Here is a 21,326-nt window from a genome sequence, read left to right as displayed (position 1 = left end):
TCTAAAAGTCAATAACTCAAGTAACACATATTTATAATGTTTTATTCTCCCAATGTCCAACTCCCTCTTTGTTCTTCTGAGCAAATACTGGGACCCTCTTTCTCTTCAAATTTCTCTCTTTTATCTATTTATGACTTTCCTTTCAGTTGTATTCTTTACTTTTTATCTAAGACTTCCCGTGTTTTAAACATGCAGAATTGAGTCTCTTTCCAAAGATATGTTTTGCCTTGTTGACTATCATACCAGGTGGTACACCATAGGCAGAAGAGAACTCATGCCATTGATGTCAGAACTAAGGCTTAGCTCCTCATTTCAAGCCAGCAGTCAGTCCCACTCATTTCTTTCTGCATGTGAATCTTCAGTAAATGTTAAAACAATGACAACAAACAAATAGACAAAGGCATTTCAAAACTGACTCTTTTTCCATGACAGTTAATTAGGGCAGCCTTTAGGGTTCCCCTGCCACTGTGCCCTTTCCCAGTAACTCTCTGGGGACAGTCAGGAGAGCAGTCACTTGGTCCCTTTGTATATAAAAACCTTGTATTTGGGTAAAATGTGTTTTGGGAAGTTATATTCTAGAAATTCCAGGAATATTCTATATTCCTCTGACAAGATTGCAGTCTTCATCAGAGAATGGGCTGTCAAGAGGTGCTGTGGCTTTTAGAGCTTAATGAGTACATTTAAATGTTGGATGCAAATTAGGCATAATATTAACACTAGCTTCAAAGAGCAAAGAAGATAGTTAAACAGCTGTGAGGCTTTCTTCTGACTAGACAAGCCTAGGAGTTGCATTGCCAACACGGAGAGATAATGTGGTAGCTTTCCGATGGCTTCTGCCAAGACTCATGAAAGTAAAAACATAATGATGTAAGGAGAAAGTAGCTGTTCTTCATGTGGATCTGGGTAAACAACTGGAATCTGTCTAGCCAAGAACTCACCTGCTCTCTGCAGTTCTCTGCCTTCCTCAGGCTGGCGAGACAGTGTGTGGTGGCCACAGTGTGAATTCTCTATGAGCATGTCAGGAAGGGCATGCTCCAGCTCCCACCTGCCTGCAATAATCCCACTCATCAGACAGCACTCTGGAGGTGCCAAATTCTATTAGCCACAGACAGCAATATTTCCATATTTGTCCCTCTAATCACCTCCCTCCTGCAAGTAGATTAATTAAAATGCACATGCAAATACATTAGTTACAAACCCAGTGTCCCTCTTCACATGCAGATGCAATCAATAGATACCAAGATCATTTGCATAATGGAAAAAGCAAAAGGAGTCCTTCGTAATGCAGCCTTTGGGGTGAAACTTGAAAACCTTGTGTGCATCCTGTGTAATCTAAGCCTGTCTAGGAGTCTGGTGCAGCATGCGTTCTCTTATGTGTTTAGGTAAACAATTGCTCTATGATCTGAGACATTTCTCCCAGGAAGTCCTCCTTATTCCGCTGTCTGCTCCCTTACTGGTCCTCTCAGTGCATAGCCTCAGGGCAAACCTGGGCCACTGTCTTGCATTTGTTCACACTTTTCATTCAGATTGCCTTGTAAGCTGGAGGCCAGAAAAATGCCACTGTCCTCCCAAGCCCTGCCCATGCTTAATAGCTTAATTCTGAGGCCATGTAACCACACCCTCTCATTGTTCAGTTGGGGACACTGAGACCCTCAGTGGAGAGATGAATTGTGTAAGGCTACACCGAATAAGTGGTAAAGCTGGACCTAGAATGAAGCCAGCCCTGTGGGAGTGTCCAGAGCTGGCTATGAGGCAGTGATCAGAGACTACTTTCTTCCCTCAGGCTATCATTATTATACTGTATCACTTAGATTCAAGGTACTGTTATTAAACAACTCAAAGTACAAACTCAGTGGCTATTTACCAAGTGAGGGCTGGAGAATTCCACAGCCTAGAGAATCTCTATAGATTCTCTAGTTCAAAGATTGCCAGCATTTTTTTTGTTTATTTATTTATAAGAACCCTTTTTAGATAAAGAATATTTTGAGTCTTAACACAATGCAATTGTATAAAAGTATGTATTAAGAAGATAGAAAACAACAGAAAGTACTATGATTCTAGTAGCAGTATATACATTTCAAACACAGCTTGTACATTGGCTAACATATTTTTTCAGTCCACAGGCAAAGTTTGAAAAGCCCATGGATTTGTGGATTCTTCAATGACTCTACTGTGCCCAGGAGTCTATGTCTTAGAGTGGCTAGGGTAGAGAGCTTTGTCTTGGAGTCTAAAGTCTCTGGAATAGAACCTGTTGTTGGGTTTCTTCAGGAGGCAGAGACAAATGGTAACCAGCTGTTAAAATAAAAACTTTAGACAAAATAAATTTAACAATTTACTTGAGCATTAAAGGATTCATGAATCAGGCAGCATTCAAAACTGAACGAGGGTCAAATAACTCTGCTTCAGTGTCATGGCAGTGAGCTTTTATAAGCTGAACGTGGAAATAAAGTAAAGAAGTGAGTTGAATGGTTACAGCAGCATTTGCCTTACTTGGGTATGGTCCAATGGAAGATCCCTAGTTATATAACCAATTGGTTGGCTGTCTGTGATTGGCTGAAGCTCAAAATTAGTTACAAGGAAGGCCTCTAAGTTAAGTTTTAGTTTGCTTGTAAGAAGGTTCTGGGCACAGAAACAACCCCATGCTAATGGCTTCCTGCCTGTTTTGCTGTAACACAGTCAAACCAGTTTTTCTTCCAGTCATTCTAAAACTGCCTCTAGGTGAGTCTTTCGGGAGATGGTAGAAGGGAGGATTTCCAAAACATCAAGTTATGTCTGAGAAGAATGTGAATCTGGGTCCCAGAGCATAAGGCTAGTGGCCAATAATAGTAATAACAGCAATGGTAATCTACCATTTATTAAGTAGCTACTAAGTGCGAAAGAAGAAACCCTGCAAAGGGAGATTAGATATAGAGATAATACATCTCCCTCCAGAAAAACCCAGGATCTCATGTATACCAGCCTCTGCGCTGAGTTGTGTTTTAAGGAACAAATTCTAACAGCCACAAGTAATTAACCAGGAATTCCAATCTTTATCATCGTCTCTCAAAGAACATTAAAATGATTGCAGTTCAGCCTCGCAGTCGATCTCTCAATGTTGCCTTTCCTTCTTTGGTCTCCCATACTCTGCAGCCTACTTCAGAACCTCTTACTTGGCAGTGACTGCACAATGCTCCCTGGCATTCATCTTTAGTGATTTTGCTGCTGTTTTATTTTCTCCTGTGCATCTCCTGTCTCTGAGATCTTCTTTGCCAGGTGGACAGACTTAAAGCCTTGGCATCACCTTTAGTTTCTCCTCTGCTTGCCGATTATGTGGCTGTCCATACCAAGGGGCTGTCCTGGGGGCTGACTCAATAGGCAAGAACAGCTGTACTAGGGTGTGCCGAGTAGTTAGAGGCATTAGACTTAAGATTCAAAGGACATATGCCCATTGGGGTTTGAACACCACTGCTGGTAGCTTCAGAATTTTCTCTTAACATATTTTGGCCAGGCACAGGGGCTCATGCCTGTAATCCCAGCACTTTGGGAGGCTAAGGTGGGCAGATCACCTGAGATCAGAAGTTTGAGACCAGCCTGGCCAACATGGTGAAACCTTATCTCTACTAAAAATACAAAAATTAGCCAGGTGTAGTATCAGGTATCTGTAATCCCCCTCTCAGCTACTTGGGAGGCTGAGGAAGGAGAATCGCTTGAACCCAGGAGGTGGAGGTTGCAGTGAGCTGAGACTGCGCCATTGCACCCCAGCCTGGGCCACAAAAGCAAAACCTTCATCTCAAAAAAAAAAAAAAAAAAGGAAAAAGAAAAAAAAAGAAAAAAGAAAAAAAAAGGCGGGAACCCTGTCTCTCTGCCTTCTCCCTCTGTCCTGCGTCTCTCTCTCCCTTCATTCTTCCTAATTTGTACCACAAAAAAATCAGACAATGGGGCAGAGATAGAACACTCCTGAAAGAACAGGGGTGAGCAAAAGCTGAACAAAATTCTTCAGACAGGGTGTGATGAGGTTTAGGAAGGTGGAGAAAGTTGGAAGGAGGCTAGGAATGACACATTTGCACATTGATAAGTCCAGTTCCATTGCATACGTTTTGTGATTTAACAATCACAGTAACCCTTTGAGGCAGTGGATTTAACGTCATGTTTCAAATGAGGAGAGGAGGTTAGCTAGGTCAGTAAGAAGATAAGATGACAAAGCACAAAGGTGCTGCATTGGCACTCAGAGAATTTCCCAGCTTTTCTCCTTCAGTTTTGGTAGCATTTTGATCCCAAGAGTCCTGTTCCCAACAATTCTGTGGCTCCCTGGTGTGGTCTTGGGTGTTTTATAAGTATTTCCTGACCATTTCCTCAGTCCAAATCAATTTTTATTCTGGGCTTTCAGTCTGCCTAGAACACTACGGATTCAGGCTATGGTATGGTTGCTTTGGACAGAAAATTCATTTTTCTTTAGGTGTTCTGTATACATTCTGGCCACACTAGCCTATTCTTCCTTCTCAAATGTGACTTTATTGTGCTGGTCCTTCTGCCTTTGAAAGTGCTTCACAGCTCTGCAAGCTGCCTCCTTCCCATAGCTTTACCAGACAGCACTGGACTGGTAAGTTTGGTCCTGCTGCTGATTCCACACGGGAAGAATGAGAAATGAATTCCTGTTCTGGGTTAAATTGTGTCTTCTCACAGTTCATACGTTGAAATACTAACCCTTGGTGCCATAGAACATGACTGTATTTGGTTGGAGATGTGGTCTTTAAAGAGGTCATTAAATTAAAATGAGGTCACTAGTGTGGGCACTAATCAAGTACAACTGGTGGCCTTGTAAGCAGAGGAGATTAGGACACAGACACACACCGAAGGGTGACCATGTGAGGACACAGTGAGAATTCAGTTACCTGCAACCCAAGGAGAAGGCCTCAGGAGAAACCAGCTCTGCTGGGACTTTGGCCTTGCCCTTCCAGCCTTCTCAACTGTGAGAAAATAACTTTCTGTTGTTGATGCCACTCAGTCTGTGGCATTTCATTATGGCAGCCCTTGCAAACCAATACAGTGCTCGTCTTTAGATTTGTCAGAGGCTCCTATTCTAGAATCAATTCCATGGAGCTATAAAATAGCCAAGAAGATCCCCAGGCCCTATCTATGTGCCCCTCAGAGAGGCTGCTGAGCAGCCCACCCCAAGTCTAGGGAACTTTCTGGAAATTATTCTTCTCTACAACAGTACATCTGAGGAAGTTTAGCTAAGAGGCAGCTGCCAAGTCTGCAAAGGATGTTTGGAAGGAGTCAGTGTAAGGAAGATCCCCAAGACCAACTGAAGTAGAGCTTATCAGACTCCAGCCTCAGCATCCCCTTAGTGTGTTACAAATGCAAGATCTCAGGTCCTATCCCAGACAGACTGAGTCAGAATCTTAATTTTAACAAGAGCTTCAGGTGGTCAGGATGCACGTTAAAATTTGAGAAACACTGACTTTGATCCATGGGCCCTTGCATCTGATAATGGCTCACATTGTAACTGACCTGTGTACCTCCTGCAAATCCTCTGCATGGCTGGAGAGTCCAACTGTTTTGCTTCAGGATGGCCCAGGCCAGAGGAGCTAAGGCAGTGGTGCTTAACCTTGGATACACATTGAGATCACCTTGGGGAACTTAAGAACCCCCCCCCCCCCAACCACTGTTCCCAATGTGGAGGTTGCAATCAAGGCCAAATAAATGGGAAACTCTGCAGGATAGGGGTGGGGGAAACCTAGCCATATATATATATGTATATATAGCCCAGGCTGGAGTGCAGTGACACAATCTTGGCTCACTGCAACCTCCGCCTCCCAAGTTTAGGCAATTCTCCTGCCTCAGCCTCCTGAGTAGCTGGATTACATGTCTGCGTCATCACACCCAGCTAATTTTTGTATTTGTATAGAGATGGGGTTTCACCATGTTGGTCAAGCTGGTCTCAAACTCCTGATCTTGTGATCTGCCTGTCTTGCCCTCCCAAAGTGCTGGGATTAGAGGCATAAGCCACTGTGCCCAGCCATCAGTATATTTTTTAAGGCTTCTCAAATGATTTCAATTTGTGGACACATTTGAGAATGTGTTAGTTATCCATTGCCTCACACAAACAGCCCCCAAATTTAGTGGCTTAAAACAATAGCTATTTATCTAGCTCATGATCCTATAGGATTGTACTTGGGGCTGGGATCTGCTAGGTGGTTCCTCTGGTTGCTGCTGAGAGAGTGGGAGGGAGGGAAAGAGAGAACAAGTGTGGGGAAAAGCAGGATTTCTTGAGATCTAGGCTTAGAACTGATACTGTGCTGCTCCCTCCGTTATCTACTGGCTACAGCAAGTCATAAGACCAGCCCAGAGTCAAAGGGTGCGGAGAGATTTTCCCTCTTAATAGGAATTTCTTGTGTCACCTTACAAAAGGCATGGGTACAGGTAGGAGTGGAGACCTGTGGCCATTTTTGCAGTTTGGCACATTGGAAGGACAACAACAACTCCCTCCTTGGCCAAACTTGAGTCAGGCTCCCTGAACGCTTTTTGTCTAGGCTTCATCCTTAGCCCCCATCTCTGGCCTATTGATGCCAGTTTTTGCAAGAATCCTGCTAAGCCAGCTTACTGAGAATCCCTGCCTCCTTATGGCCAATCAAGTTTCTCCTCCGCTCTACTCTTGATACATGATAGAGTTTCTCTTAGTGATTTTCCATGCTCTCTCTCACCCAGCCTATTGGCTAGAAGTCTTCAGCAATTCCTGTTGTATCTGGAGTTGATTCAACTTCTCTCTCCTATTGCAGCATTCTTGACCCTTATTGTAATAGTCTTGAATAAAGTCTTCCTTGCCGTTTTAAAAAAGCATCCAATATGATTTCTCTCTAACGGGACCACTGAGGTTGAGCAATGTCTTCTGCTCTCACGTTCCCCTCAGCCTCCTCACACAGTGGTTCTGAAATGGCCTGAGATCTCTCCAGCTATTACCGGGACTGTGGAGGCTGAAGTGGCCTTTCTGAGGAAAACAGGCTAAGGCAGTTTGCCGAACAGAGTGTCCTAGTGGTTTGTGTTTAAATCCCAGAGGTCTATTTGTGATCTCAAACGAAAAGAATGTTCTCTAGACCTTGCTTAAGCTGAAATCTCTCATTTTATGAATGAGGGTAATAATACCTTCCTAGCAGGGTTGTAAAACTTAAATAAAGATCTGAAAACTTCTAGATCACAGGTGTTCAGTCGATTTTTATTTTTATTTTTTTGGTTCGGTCAAAATTCAGTTTTCCTTCCTTATAGCAGTCTTACTAATTAGAATTAACCAGGGCAAAGGCTGGTCTGAATGAACAAAAAGTCTAACTGTAGAATTTCTCCTCTGGCCCCAAAGTAGAGGTAGTATCTCCGCCCCAGGGTAACCACATTAAATGTTCTCTGCTAGAAGGGGGACCTTGGGAAGGCCTGCAAGAACAAATAGCATGTCAACAATTGGTGGAAAATAATGTAACTGTCTGAATGTGGTCCCTTCTCCCTTTGATCCTGTGTGCATATTGCCTGTTACCACTATACAAGGTAGGCTTTTAACACCTGTTTACTGAAATGGGAATATTTTTGCAATCCCCTTTGCCCATGAGTGACATTAACAACCATAATAATGGCAGCTATCATTCACTTGAGTGCTTACTATACGCTAGGCTGTTTATGTATATCACCTCCTTTAATGCTCAACTCAACCGCAGGATATGGGAATTACCCATCTTTCCTAGATGAGGAAACTCGGGCTCAGAAACGTTAAATAAGCTCCAGAAGAGTAGAATGCCAACCCAGGCATCCATCTGACTTCCATCACCTCTCCTGGGTGGTTCTATGGGGCCTTTCATCTGAACTTCTTTCTGAACTCACAATATGGCTAACCCGGGGACCCCAAATGAATAGTTTCTCTATGGTCACGGCTGAAGGTAGTGATAGCCTGCTGTCAGCAGCCACTTGTGTGCAGAAGAGATGGATATTTTACCATAAAGGTCTTTTTCCGTCAGGGGAGCATGGGTTTTTGAAAGAGTTCCTAGATACGTCCATTGGGGTCTTTGCAATACTCTCAAGGGACCTGTCATTATGAGGTAGGAGATGGGACACGACTCTGGAGGCAGGGCTCGAACACCAGACACTGGACCAAGTTGAGGAGTAGCTACAACAAGGACAGGGTGGAAGCAGCTTTCCATATGACACACCCACCAGTGTGCTGTGTCAGTTTACCACTGCCATGGCAACACCCGTGAGTTACTGCCTTTTTCCATGCAATGACCTGATGACCCGGAGTTACTACCTTTTCCCTAGAAATGCATGCATAAGTCACCCTTTAATCTACATATAATTAAAAATGGGTATAAGTATGACTGCAAAACTGCCCTGAGTTTCTACCCTCAGCATAATGCCTATGGGGTAGCCCTGCTCTGCTGGAGCAGTCATGGGGTGGTAACACCCCTGAAGCTGCAACATTGCCACTTCAATAAAGCTGTTTTCTTCTACCCTACTATGGGCTTGCCCTTGAGTTCTTTTGGGTTGCGGGGCGGGGCGGTGGGGGGGAAGCTAAGAACCCTAGCAGGCCAAGCCCTACTTAGGGGCTCACCTGTCTTGCATCAATTGTAAGCCCCAGGATACCTTCTCTCTGCCAGCCATGGTAGCTCCTGTCTCTGTCTCAACTGCTCCTCTTGGTGCTGTTAATGCCTCTTAGCTGAGAAAGATTTTCAATAAACCAGATCTGACATTTTGAAAGTCTGAAGTTGGTAACTGGGGCTTTGTTCTGCCAGGATCAGGCTGTGCTGAGGTGCACTTCTCAGCTTGATTCTTTCTTCCTAAACACCAGGCTCCTCTGAGATGCCTGGGCCTGCTGATAATTTGCATCCAAAGCCACCTCAGGGTAGGAGGCCTGCAGGAAAGAGAAAATGCAAAGATGGCTGCTTCTGGGATGCTGCCCTTGAGGGGGTGGGGGGCCATAGTGGAATTCTCAAAACTGAGGTTCCTAACTGGGGTCCATGGCCTCACTAGGGAAGGGGTACATGGATGGGCTTCAGAAGGTTCCTGAACCTCCTGAAATTGTATGCAGAAGTTTTCCGTTGAACTTTTCAGTGGAGAGGATCTAAAATTTTCATCCGATTCTTAATAACATTGAGAACCCTAAAGAACTCAAGAATCACTAGTTTAAAAATCAGGGATTGGAGAATTGGGAAGAGCTAGAGGCAACAGGAGTGTCGACTCTGGAGAAGAACAAGAGGATGAAATGGATCTTGAGTAACTCTGATGTTTTGCTTTGGCAGTAGGACTGTTTATGAGCAATGCCGGTGTTCCATGTACTTAATCTGCATTGTTTCACTCAACCCTCATAACAGCCCTTTGAAGTAGACATTGCATTCTCATTCTGCAGATAAGGAAATAGGGTGCTTAGGGAGGTTAGATGACTTGCCTAAAGTCACACAGCTGAGAATGGTGGAGTTTGGATTCAAATATGGTTTTATCTACCTTCAGAGGATAAATAAGATATGCAGTTCGAGAAGCTAATTACAAGAAGTAGGGAGAAACTTTCTCCACACAGTTGACTATATGCTGAGATAGTAATGAAGGGATATAAAGTTTACTCCTAGAGAGATTCTATTTTATTATTTTTTTCTTTGAGACAGAGTCTCACTCTGTCGCCCAGGCTGGAGTGCAGTGGTACTGTCTCAGCTCGCTGCAACCCCCACCTCCCAGGCTCAAGCGATCTTCTCACCTCATCCTCCCGAGTAGCTGAAATTGCAGATGTGTGCCACCATGCCCAGGTAAATTTTTGTATTTGTTTTTAAGTAGAGATGGGGTTTTGCCATGTTAACCAGGCTGGTCTCAAATACCTGACCTCAAGTGATCTGGCTGCTTCGGCCTCCCAAAGTGCTGGGATTACAGGAATAAGCCCACCTACTCCTAGCGATTTTAAGTTAACTTCTTTCATTTTATAGCTCTCAATATAGTTTATAGTTTATTCAGGTCTTCCTAACACCCTGTCAGATGTATAAGGTTGATGTTATTTCCTGCATTCTGAAGTGACACGGACTTCCCAGTATACTGCAAGGAGGAAGCAGCAGCTTCCCTGAGCTTGACATGGCCGGCTTCCTGCTGCCCAGCCGGAGATGCAGATGCTGAGCTACGATTGGCTGGAGGCGGGAGGCTGGACCTGAGGGCCTCTGGAAATCCCTTCTGGCTCAAGAGAGCCATCATTTAAAAATTGGTTTCAGTTGTGGGGGAGTCTTAGCCATCAGTAACGTCTGTTTTGAGTTTTCCTCCTAAAGTCCTTTCTTTCTGCAAGGAAAAAAAAAAAAGAGAATTTCTTAAAAAAAAAGAAAACTTTTTTGTTAACACCCAAGGTATCATAAGGATACAGTCAGACCCAACATCACAGAGACACAGATGGTGGTGACTAACATGAGCCAACATAAGCCAAGAGTACCAGCACCCAGTGCACAAACCCCCAACACAGGCCCAACAAGTTCAATGCAGCTCTGGTTTCAGAGGTTTTAGGAGAAAGCAGCTGTTTTATTTTTAACCAGTGACTTATGGAAAGGTTGCGTTTCGGTTTGTGTGTGTTGGGGGTGGCGGGTAGTGTAGGGAGGTGTAGGGGGACAGACCAAGGCCCTAGGGGAGGTGAGCAGGGTATGAAACATAAGTGAGGCAGCATTGTTGTCTGGGGTAAATACCTGGGGTTCATCATTTGGCGCCAAGAACACAGACACACGTGGATGGGTTAAGGAGCAGAAAGTTAATAGGCAGAAGAAAGGACAGAGGGGCCATCTGAGCATCTGAAAGGAAAAAGCTGGCTTGCGGCAGACCGTGGCAGATTTTAAAGGCAGGCTTGAGGAGGTGGTATCTGATTTACCTAGGGCCCACAGATTGATTCGACAAGGTGTGACATTTACGTAGCACAGGGTGGGGAGGGGGGGAAGGCTGGTAGCCCCACCCTAATCTAATTATGCAAATGAGCTTTCCACTTGGCCAGGCCATCTTACCTGCTCCTTACTGCGCATGTGGCTGGCAAAGAAGGGAAGATGGAGCTGCCATTTTGATCATGCCTGGTCCCGGGTAGCCTTTTCCTACTGGCACCACTGCTGGCATTCACCTATGCAAGTTTCCAGCTTCCCTTTCTGTGTCTGCAGCTCGATTTTACAGGCTGCTCTTTGTTAGAAAATAAAATGATTTGGGGGCAGCTTTTCATTAAAAGGAAAACCTTAGTGAGGACTTCCTTACCCTCACTGTCTGCCTAAATAATTTCTTTTTAACTCCTATATTGAAGGCAGCACCCACTCTCAGAATTGCTCCAGTTCGGGGTCAGTCTTGAGAGTGGTGCCTCCTTACATTTTTCATCCGCTAAGCCTCACTCGCGGCCAGCAGGGCCTGGGCCTGAGCAATGGGGCTGGGCCTTCTAATTAAAGACATTTAAAGTCCCTGTTTCTTAACTCATGACAGTCAATGAACAGAATGCTTATTTAAATACTCTCTTCTCTCTAAAAGGAACAGTTGGGGTGCTCTGGGTACATATGGAGTGAGCATATGTAGGGGTCTGTCCTTCAGCTAAGCACCACTCCACACTCTGGTGGGTGTGAACTCCCCCCAGTGGGTGGTACTGTTCCTATGATTAGTCGTATTTGGTTTAATTTCTACTCCTAATGGATTACTGGTTGAAGAGAGGATGTATAAGGAACACTCGTGTTGAAATTTAAAAAGACAGTAAGAATTGTTTGCCTCACACTCACCTTGATCATATCAGCAAGCTGCATGTAGCTACTCAGAATTCTGATATAGCATTTCAAGGTGTCTCTAGTACTTCAAAACCAATATTAAAAAAGAAAAAGTGGATTTCATTTTGGTTTTTCATTTATCGGGAATAAATATTATGCATGAGGGTTTTGTTTGCATATGAGATGCTTGAAAGTAGAAGGATGAAACCTTCTCTTTTATCTTCTTTAGAAATAAAATATGAAATATTTTAAGAAAAAAGACTAGTTCATTTTTTAAAGTGCAAAGTTTAATAATTTCAAGCATCCAGTCATCAAAGCAGTTTTTGATGCTGTAATATGTAGTCAAAATATAATCTGCATTTTAGTATGTGTTCCAGCCCCAAACCAAACACTTTAGACTGAGATGGGGTTTTACATTTCTGAGGGAATTTCTGAGTCATCCTTCTGTGAAATGATGAGATGTGCGGGTGTAAAAGAAAGAGTCTAAGCTTTGGAGCTGGAGAGAACTGACTTGGGAATCTTCCGGACCATGCCACACCATAGGGATCCTCCCAGACCACACCAGTCCTTCAGCTCTTAGCTTCAGTTTCCACATCTGGAACAAACAGCCTGCGAAGCTTGAGTGCACATGTCATGTGCTTACTAGAGGTGGTCTCTCCATGGATGACAAGTTTTTGTCATTTGTGTTTGGGCTACATTCTTCCTTGACAACCAGTTTAATTGCTACTCCTTCACCCACCCCCATGCCCAAAATTGCCTCCTGCCACATTTCCTGTTTTCCTTATAGTTATAACACTATTGCTGCCTGAAAGTATCTTATTCATTTACTTATCTTATATATTTATGTTTTTTAAGACAGGGTCTTGTTTTGTCACCCAAGCTGGAGTGCAATGACACGATTTCAGCTCACTGCAACCTCTGTATCCTAGGCTCAAATTATCCTCCTGCCTAAGCATCCCAAGTAGCTGGGACTATAGGCATGTGCCACCAGGCCAGACTAATTTTTTGTATTTTTTGTATACACGGGACTTTGCCGTGTTGCCCAGGCTGGTCTCGAACTCCTGGACTCAAGAGACCTGCCTGCCTTAGCCTTTCAAAGTGCTGAGATTACAGGTGTGAGCCAATGCACCTGGCCCCCCATTCTTTTACCTGTTTATTTATTTATTTGTTTGTTTTACTGTCTACTGCCCTTGCTGGAATTTGAGGTCTCAGGAATCTCACCCAAAACACCTCTTTTTCTTTCTTTTCTTTTGCCATTGCCTCTCTTGTGTTTAGAATAGCCTTGATCTAATACATGGTTGTTAAAGCTTCTTTGAATGATTGTTGAATGATTTTCTCTTTCACAACTGGCTGTGACAGTCATTTTATCTGTCCATGTCTTTGTCATTTCATTTGTCACAGAATCACATTGCTCTAGTTCAGCAGTCAGCAAACTGTACACAGCCCATGGGTGGAGTCTGGTCCACCGCTTGTTTTGTGTATGAGGTTTTATTGAAACACAGCCACGTTCACTTGGTTACATATTGCTGCAGCTGCTTTTGCACCCCAGCTGCAGGGTTGAGTAGTTATGGAGATGATAGAGCTTGAAAGCCTAAAATATTTACTGTCTGCCCCTTTGCAGAAAAGTATGCTGATTCTTGGTCTGGTTGAGCTCTGAGATGTTTATGCTCCTGATACTTTTAATTGTCTCTGAAATACTCACAACATAATGTTTACTGCTTTGTGTAATAACAAACAGCTAATTGATTTTCTGGAACTTCTTAGAAGTTTTGTTCTAGGCCATGAATTGACTTTGTTTGGTTCTGAACTTTACATTAATGGTTCATTCATTGCTCTGTTACTTTCCAGCCTTCTTCCAAAAAGGATGTAAAGTCTAAACACTATAATTGCTGTCACCTTGAGATTTGCTTTAACTTTTTTTTCTGCCACCAGAAACTTCAATTCTAGGATGGAATTGCCTTTGTACTGTACTTAGAGTGTTCTTGGCTTTGAAATCAATAAGTGTTTCTAGCTGGTATTGCCCCAATTTCAATGTCACAAAACATCATCTGAGAACTGGAGGTGGAGAAGGAGGGTGCAGGTTCCTTATTTCTCTGAGGAGTCTCTTCCCTTTTTAAGCTCCCCTCCCACACAGTTTCACAAAGGACTGTGTTTCAGAAGAGAGGCTGTGTGGTATGATAGAAAGAACACCAGGTTTGGCATTAGAGAGGTTTTGGTTCACATTCTATATTTGCCACTTACCAGATACATGATTTGGGACTAGTAAGATAAACTTTCTATGCCTCAGTTTCCTCATCTGTAAAGTGGAGATAGATTGACACCTCATAAAGGAGAGTGAGTAAATTGTCATTTGATACATATTATCTGAGCACCTGTGATATAGATACTGGGCATTATTCTAGACAGAATACATGTGCCCCTGCTTTCATGGAGCTTATGTTCTAGGAGCAGGAAGGTGTTGGCAAATGAGCAAGCAAATATTTGATATAATGATGAATGCAATGAAGAAAAATAAAGCAAAGTAAAGGGATGAAGGGTAATGGAAGGGGGCTATTCAATGTAATGGGATGGTCAGGGAAGCCTGCATTAAGGAGGTGACATTTGGGAAGAGACTTGAAGGAAGAGAGGGAAGAGACGCAGGAATCTCTGGGGGAACAAACCTGGAGCATCAGAGAGGCAGAATGTGCAAAGGCCCTGAAGCCGGAACATGCGTGGGATGTTCAAAGATAACATGTAGGCCAGAGTGGCTAGAGCTGAGGGAGCGGGTAGGATGCAACTCTGGAGGAACAGCCAGGGTTGGGGCTGTGAAGAGAACCCAGGATTTTGTTCTAAAGGTAGTGGGATGCCAGTGGAGAGCTTTGAATGGGGATGTAACAGGATCTGAGGTATGCTTTAAAATAATTCTAGGGCCAGACATGGTGGCTCATGCCTACAATTCTGACACTTTGGGAGGCCAAGGCAGGGAGAACACTTAAGCCTAGGAGTTCAAGGCCAGCCTGGATAACATAGCAAGACCCCTATCTCTACAAAAAATTGAAAAAGTATCCAGGCATGGCGGTATGCATCTGGAGTCCCAGGTACTTGGGAGGCTAAGGCAGGAGGATCCAGTGAGCTCAGGAGTTAGAAGCTGCAGTGAACTTTGATCACACCATTGCACTCCAGTCTGGGTGACAGAGTGAGACCTTGTCTCTAATTAAAAAAAGAAAGAAAGGAAAAGAAACGAAACTCTGGCTGTTATGTGTAGAGTAAACTGTGAACTAAAATTTCAAAGATGGCTGTTATATTTTTTCGCCCTTGGTAGACTCACAATAAATAATACATACCCCAGGCCCATTTAGAGAGAATTACCTGGTGCTGTAGCAATTCAGTTTGACAGTAGTGGTGAAAATGGCCTCCTTGCTGAAAGGTGGCAGAAAGAAAGGAACCTTCAAGTGATCTTTGTCCTAGCAGGTTCAGGGCTCAGGGGCAGGCCAGTTCCGTCTGGATGCAGGGGATGGAAGCTTGACCTCTGGCCAGGGCTCTATCTTCCATGGCTAATGAGACTATCTAGCCTTCCCCTTGTCAGCCTTTAGTGGCAATTAGAGGCACTCAGGTTGGGCTGGACTACATTTGTCACATTTGAAATTGGATCATAGAAAGGAGAGGTGATTACAAGTACTTTAGAAGGATCAAACACCATTAAGCCTTCCAGATCTGCTGTCTGGAAAGCCCTGGGCCCAGGCTGCTGAGAGTGGGAGGGAAGATCTCTAAGGAAGGGCTAAGGGCATGACGAAGCAGTGTGTGGGATTACAATAACTGTGTGAGCTTAAAAAATCAGGACTCAGAGTGGTAACCAGCTGCCCTGTGCCCTCAATTATGCCAGCACCTAAGGGGGATTGTGGGGCAGGGGACAGTGTTACTATCTGGCTACAAGTTCACTCCAGCCTGCTGTGGGGTCAGTTCAGTCCAAGTCCAGGAGGAGTCACTTCTCCCTCCTACCTGAGAGGACCACGTGCTCAGCCTCTCCTTGCCTCTGTGTAGAGATCATGGCTACATCTGGCTTCAGAGTGCCTGTGGGTGACTAGTTGGCTGTCTTCTGCCCTTGAAGTCCTTGCTGAGAACAGGTGGCTAGCAGTTCCAGTAGGGTGACCAACTGCCCTGGTTTGCCTGGACAGATTTCCTTGGGTGTGAGGCTTTCAGTGCTAAAACTGGGAAAGTCCTAGGCAAACCAAATGGGTTAGTCACCTGGGGGGCTGCCGAGACTAAGAGCTCATTGACAGTGGGAGCTGGGTGGTGTTTTTAAAACCACAGATAGAATTACATGCCTTACAATTGATTCATTTCAAGGATGTAATTCCGTAGTCTTTAGTTTATTCAGAGTTGTGAAACCATCATCACAATCAAGTTTAGAATATCTTCATCTTTCCCAAAAGGAATTCCATCCTCTTTAGCAGTCACTCCCCATTGCTGACCTATAATCATTCTGCCCCACCCCCCCCCCAGACCTGGGGCACCATTAATCTTTGTATCTTTATAGATTTGACTATTTTGGATATTTCATATAGATGGAATAATTTAATATGTAGCCTTTTATGACCAGCTTCTTTCACTTAACATAATGTTTGCAAGGTACTTTTACTTCCTAACATGTATCAATACTTCCTTCCTGTTTAGTGCTGAATAACGTTCCATTGTATCGATACACTGCATTGATTGATCCATTCACAAGTTGTTGGATATTGGCATGGTTACTACTTTTCCTTATTGGGAACAATGCTGCTATAACATTCATGTACAAGTGTTTGTGTGGACATGCATGTTCACTTTTTTTTTTTTTGGATAGATAGGAGTGAAATTGCTGGGTTACATGATACCTCTGTGTTTAAGTGTTTGAGGAACTACAAGACCACTTCCCAGAGTGACTGAAGTGCCATTTTACATTCCCACTGGCAGTGCCCCAGATTCTCCTCACCCTCACCAACAGGTTATTCTCTGTCATTTTTGTTGTAGTCACCCTAGCGAATGTGAAGTGCTATCTCACTGTGGTTTTGATTTTTCTGGTGGCTAATAATTGAGAGCTGTGCTTCATTCCTATGGATTCCAGGCTTCCAAGATAGAAGTTCTAATTTACGGAGTGTAGAATATAACCTAGTAAGATGTATCCTTATTTTTTTTCTCATTGACTAATATTTTAAAAACTGTTTTAAAAAGAAAATTTCTTTTTGCTTTCTCCCCCCAACTAATTTAGTAAGGTGATTTAATGTACACTAGTCCCCATTTATCCTTGGGGATACATTCTAAGATCCCCAGTGGATGTCTGAAACTGCAGATAGATCTGAACACTATATATGCTATGTTTTTTCTTATGAGACCACAGGTACCTATGATAAAGTTTAACTAAGCACTTATGCACAAACTTTTGTAGTTTCAGGTGCGACAGCTAAACTAGCATGTCTGAGCACTTGGCACATTGGCTGGGGCAAACTTCATGCTTAACACATGGCAGTTGAATTCTAAGTGCTAGAATGAACCACATCAGATTCTCATTGCTAGACAGAGCCTGTGTGTACCGTCAGAGCTGAGGGTCTTCAGTGGGGTTAAGAAAGCATCTGCTGGGTGGCTGGGTGCAGCGGCTCACGCCTGGGACCTGGGCACTTTGGGAGGCTGAAGAGGGTGGGTCACAAGGTCAGGAGATTGAGATCATCCTGGCCAACATGGTGAAACCCCATCTCTACTAAGAATACAAAAATTAGCTGGGTGTGGTGGCGTGTGCCTGTAGTCCCAGCTACTCAGGAGGTTGAGGCAGGAGAAACGCTTGAACCTGGAAGGTGGAGGTTGCAGTGAGCCAAGATTGCGCCACTGTACTGTAACCTGGGCAACAAAGCAAGACTCCATCTCAGGGAAAAAAAAAAAGCATCTGCTGGGATATATATTGGGGTTCAAGACTGACATGAAGGGGCTTTCCTTGCTACTATGGGACATGGTTTTGTTATTCAAAGAGCTTGTGCTTTGATTCCAGGAACTTTTGGGTTCAGATCCCCCCAGTGAGGTTCCAGCCTTCACTCTAGGTGAGAAAAGTAGCAAAATAGTGAGTTTTGAGGGCACAAAGACAACAAAGGGCCGGGATGTAGAGGACCGTGTGTGGTATACTTAGTTTGGGTTTTTATCCCAGTGGTTTGGTCCTGTGGTCAGGGCAGTGATGCAGGCAGGTTGCATATTAGAAACAGCCTACTGGCATCAGCATGGAGAGCAGATCACAGCTGGAGCCAGCAGGACAAGTGGGAAGGTGGGATTCAGGCAATAGGTGAGGGAGGCTGGGCAGAGGCTGTGAGAGAGGATAGGGGTTGTGGGGAGTTACATACTTCCAGAAAGTGACTCTTACCACTCTGTGGGCAGGGACTTCTTTGCAAGTCTGATGAAACCCAAAGGTCTTTCCCCAGAAATAAAGTGCACAAAATTTAGCATAGACTCTTAAGGGTGGCACGAGCACTGCTGAGAGCCTAAGATTGCCCTTATGTCAGCTTAGCCACTGCTTCGCTGCTTACTGCCAGCAGAGGAGGCTGCACCAGATGATCCACAGCTCCCTCTCCTGTCCTGAGGGTCTTTGCCTTCAAGTAGTGCTTGGGAATTTTCCCTGTGGTGGGCATGTCTGGAAGACCTAGGGAAGTGAGTCACGAGGGAACGCAAGGCTGATGATGTTGGAAACCAAATGGTTGGAACGATTTTATTTGCCTTGTGGTTTTCACTGAATTATCTAGGAAGAAAAATGCACAACATATACTTCCCATCTTATAAATAATGCAACTGACAGAGGTGACCCAGAGAATTATCACCTGATGTCTGGCTTCATGTTTGTTTACAACTTTCTCAAGAGTTTGAATTATTTCAGAACTCAAATTCAAGCATTTGGCTGAAAATTTTGGTTTGGTTTATAGTCATTGTATCCCTCCAAAAAGAATTACTCTCCATATGCTTCCCAGCTGTCCCTGTTGCTCATGGCTACGTATGCTGGTGCTGGGATTATAAAGATTCCCCCAAGATCCTGGGACATGAATTTCTGCCAAGGGTGGTGAAGTTCCTGGGAGGACCAGTGGTACTGAGGAGACAGATCCTCTGGGACCTAGCTCTTTTCTGAGACTAAGAAGGGTGACCTCAAGTGTTTTAGGCAAAGCTTTTTGCTTTTCAGAGATTTCACCCACTGAAAAATGTAGGAGTAGAATAGATCTTCACAATGCCTTTAGCACTAGCATTTTATAATGTAAAGGGGCTTTGCCCCTAGCTTTCCTGGGTTACTTTATGACAGTGATTCTCCAAACTGATTATTATTATTAGCCCAAACCAAGCTGGCTAGATAAGGATCACCTTGGAGATTATTAAAAATACAGATTCCAGGCTTCCAGAATAGAAATTTTAATTTAAGGAATATAGGATGGAACCTAGTAAGATGTATCCTTATTTTTCCCCCCATTGACTAATATTTTAAAAACCTTTTAAAAATAAAATTTATTTTTGCATTCTTCCCCCAACTAATTTAGGTGATTCTAATCTACACTAGTCCCTCTTTATCCTTGGGAGATACGTTCTAAGACCCCCAGTGGATGCCTGAAACTGCAGTAGTACCGAACCCTACATATACTATGTTTTTTTCTTATAAGTACATAGGTACCTATGATAAAGTTTAAGCAATTATTATGCACAAACTTTTGCAGTTTGAGGTGCAACAGCAAAACTAGCATGAATTTCTTTTTCCTTTTTCACATTTTCAAAGATAGACTTGTTCTTACTATAGATCTTTGCAACCTCAGCCTACGATTTTTTTCTTTCCTTATTAAGTAGAGAACTTTTACCTTTTCACTTAAAGGAAGCACTTTACAGCTTCTCTTTGGCATATCTGAATTGACAGCATCATTACTCTTGCACTTTGGGCCATTTTAGAATAAAATAAGGGTGACTTGGGCACAAGCACTGTGATACTGTGACAGTCAATCTGGGAATAGCGGGGTGGGCTGCGGGCATTAATATAGTCCTGGGTGGGAGAGGAAGGGACAGCATGCGTTTTCATCATGCTACTCAGAATGATGCCTGATTTGAAACTTAGGAATCACATTTCTGGAATTTTCCATTTAATATTTTTGGACCTTAGTTGACTGCAAGTAACTGAAACCTCATCTAGTGAAACCATGGATAAAGGGGGACTGGTATATATGCAGGTTTGGCAGATATGCTTTTAGATAAATGTTACTCTAGTTCCATTGAATTTAATAAACATTTATGAAATACCAAGTATGTGCAAGATATTTTGCCCAATCAGAGAAAAAGGTACTATTTCTGCTTTAATTCGTAGTCTGGCAATGGAGGAACACAGGTAAAAACTAGTTATACCTGTGAGAAGTGCCTTAATAAATATATGTGTGTGTATATATATATATATATATATATGTATATACACACACACACACACACACACACACACACACACACACACATATATATATATATATATTTGTATGTATACCAAACACAGAAGGGCGAATGATTAAAACAAGCTGGAAATGATAAGACGGGTGACCAGGCCAGTGGTGGGTGGATCCAGGATTAGAAGAAGTGATGCAGTCTGGTGGCAGAACTTGCTCTCTGTGTTCCAAGACCTCATTCTGGATAATGGCTTGTTTTTCATTAAAACAACACCAACATTTTAACAGGCACCCAAACACTGGAATCATTCTGATTAAATCAGGGAGGACACAAAAATCACTGTGGTGATTTAGCATTATTCTGGAAATTCTTGCTGATCCACTGTCCATGAACTAGAACTAGATAATATAATTTTGAAAGGAGGAGATAAAATGGTTATTATATATCGATGATCTCTTTGCATACTGGAAAACTCACAAATAAATTGAAAAGTGATGAAAAGTACTGTCACAATTTAATAGCTGAAAATATGAAATAATACAAAAATCCGTAGTGACAGAAATGAGATCAGTTGTTGCCTGAGAATGAGTGGGAGAGTTGGGAGGGAAAGATTACTATAGGGCATGAGGAAGCTTTGGGGGTAATAGATTTGGTCACTGTCCTCAAGTGGGGATGGTTTTATAGGTGTAGACAGATGTCAAGCTTATTAAATTCTCACTTTAGATATGTACTTTGATCACACACAACTAATTGAAGCAAATAAGGTGGTGAGGACAAAGAAACAATCTCACATTGTTTATTGTATCTCAATTATATACCATAAAGCTTTAAAAATAAAGTTCTGCTATCTCAGTGATTACTAATAATTAGAAAATATAGTAAAAATACAGTAAATATAGTAAAGTATAAAAAATAGCCAAATATACAGTAGAATATACTGGAAAATATAAGGGAAAATGCCATTCATAATAATAATAAAACCCATAAAATACCTGGAATAACTGTAATAAAAATGTGAGAATTTATTTAAAGAAAAGTACAAAACTTTTCTGAGGGTAATAAAAGAAGATTTGAATCAATAGACAGGTATACTATGTTTCTGGTAGAAAAGACTATCATAAAGGTGTCAATTCTTCTTAAGTTGCTGTGTAAATTTAAAACAATGTCAACCAAAAGACAAAGAGCTGTTTTCTCCTTTGGGGATGGGATATGGGAGAAAGGAATGGATAAGCT

The sequence above is a fragment of the Saimiri boliviensis genome, chromosome 6 (genome assembly GCF_048565385.1).
Source record: "Saimiri boliviensis isolate mSaiBol1 chromosome 6, mSaiBol1.pri, whole genome shotgun sequence".
Taxonomy (NCBI): Eukaryota; Metazoa; Chordata; class Mammalia; order Primates; family Cebidae; genus Saimiri; species Saimiri boliviensis.
The sequence above is the reverse complement of the archived record's forward strand: the minus strand, read 5'-3'. Positions refer to the sequence as shown.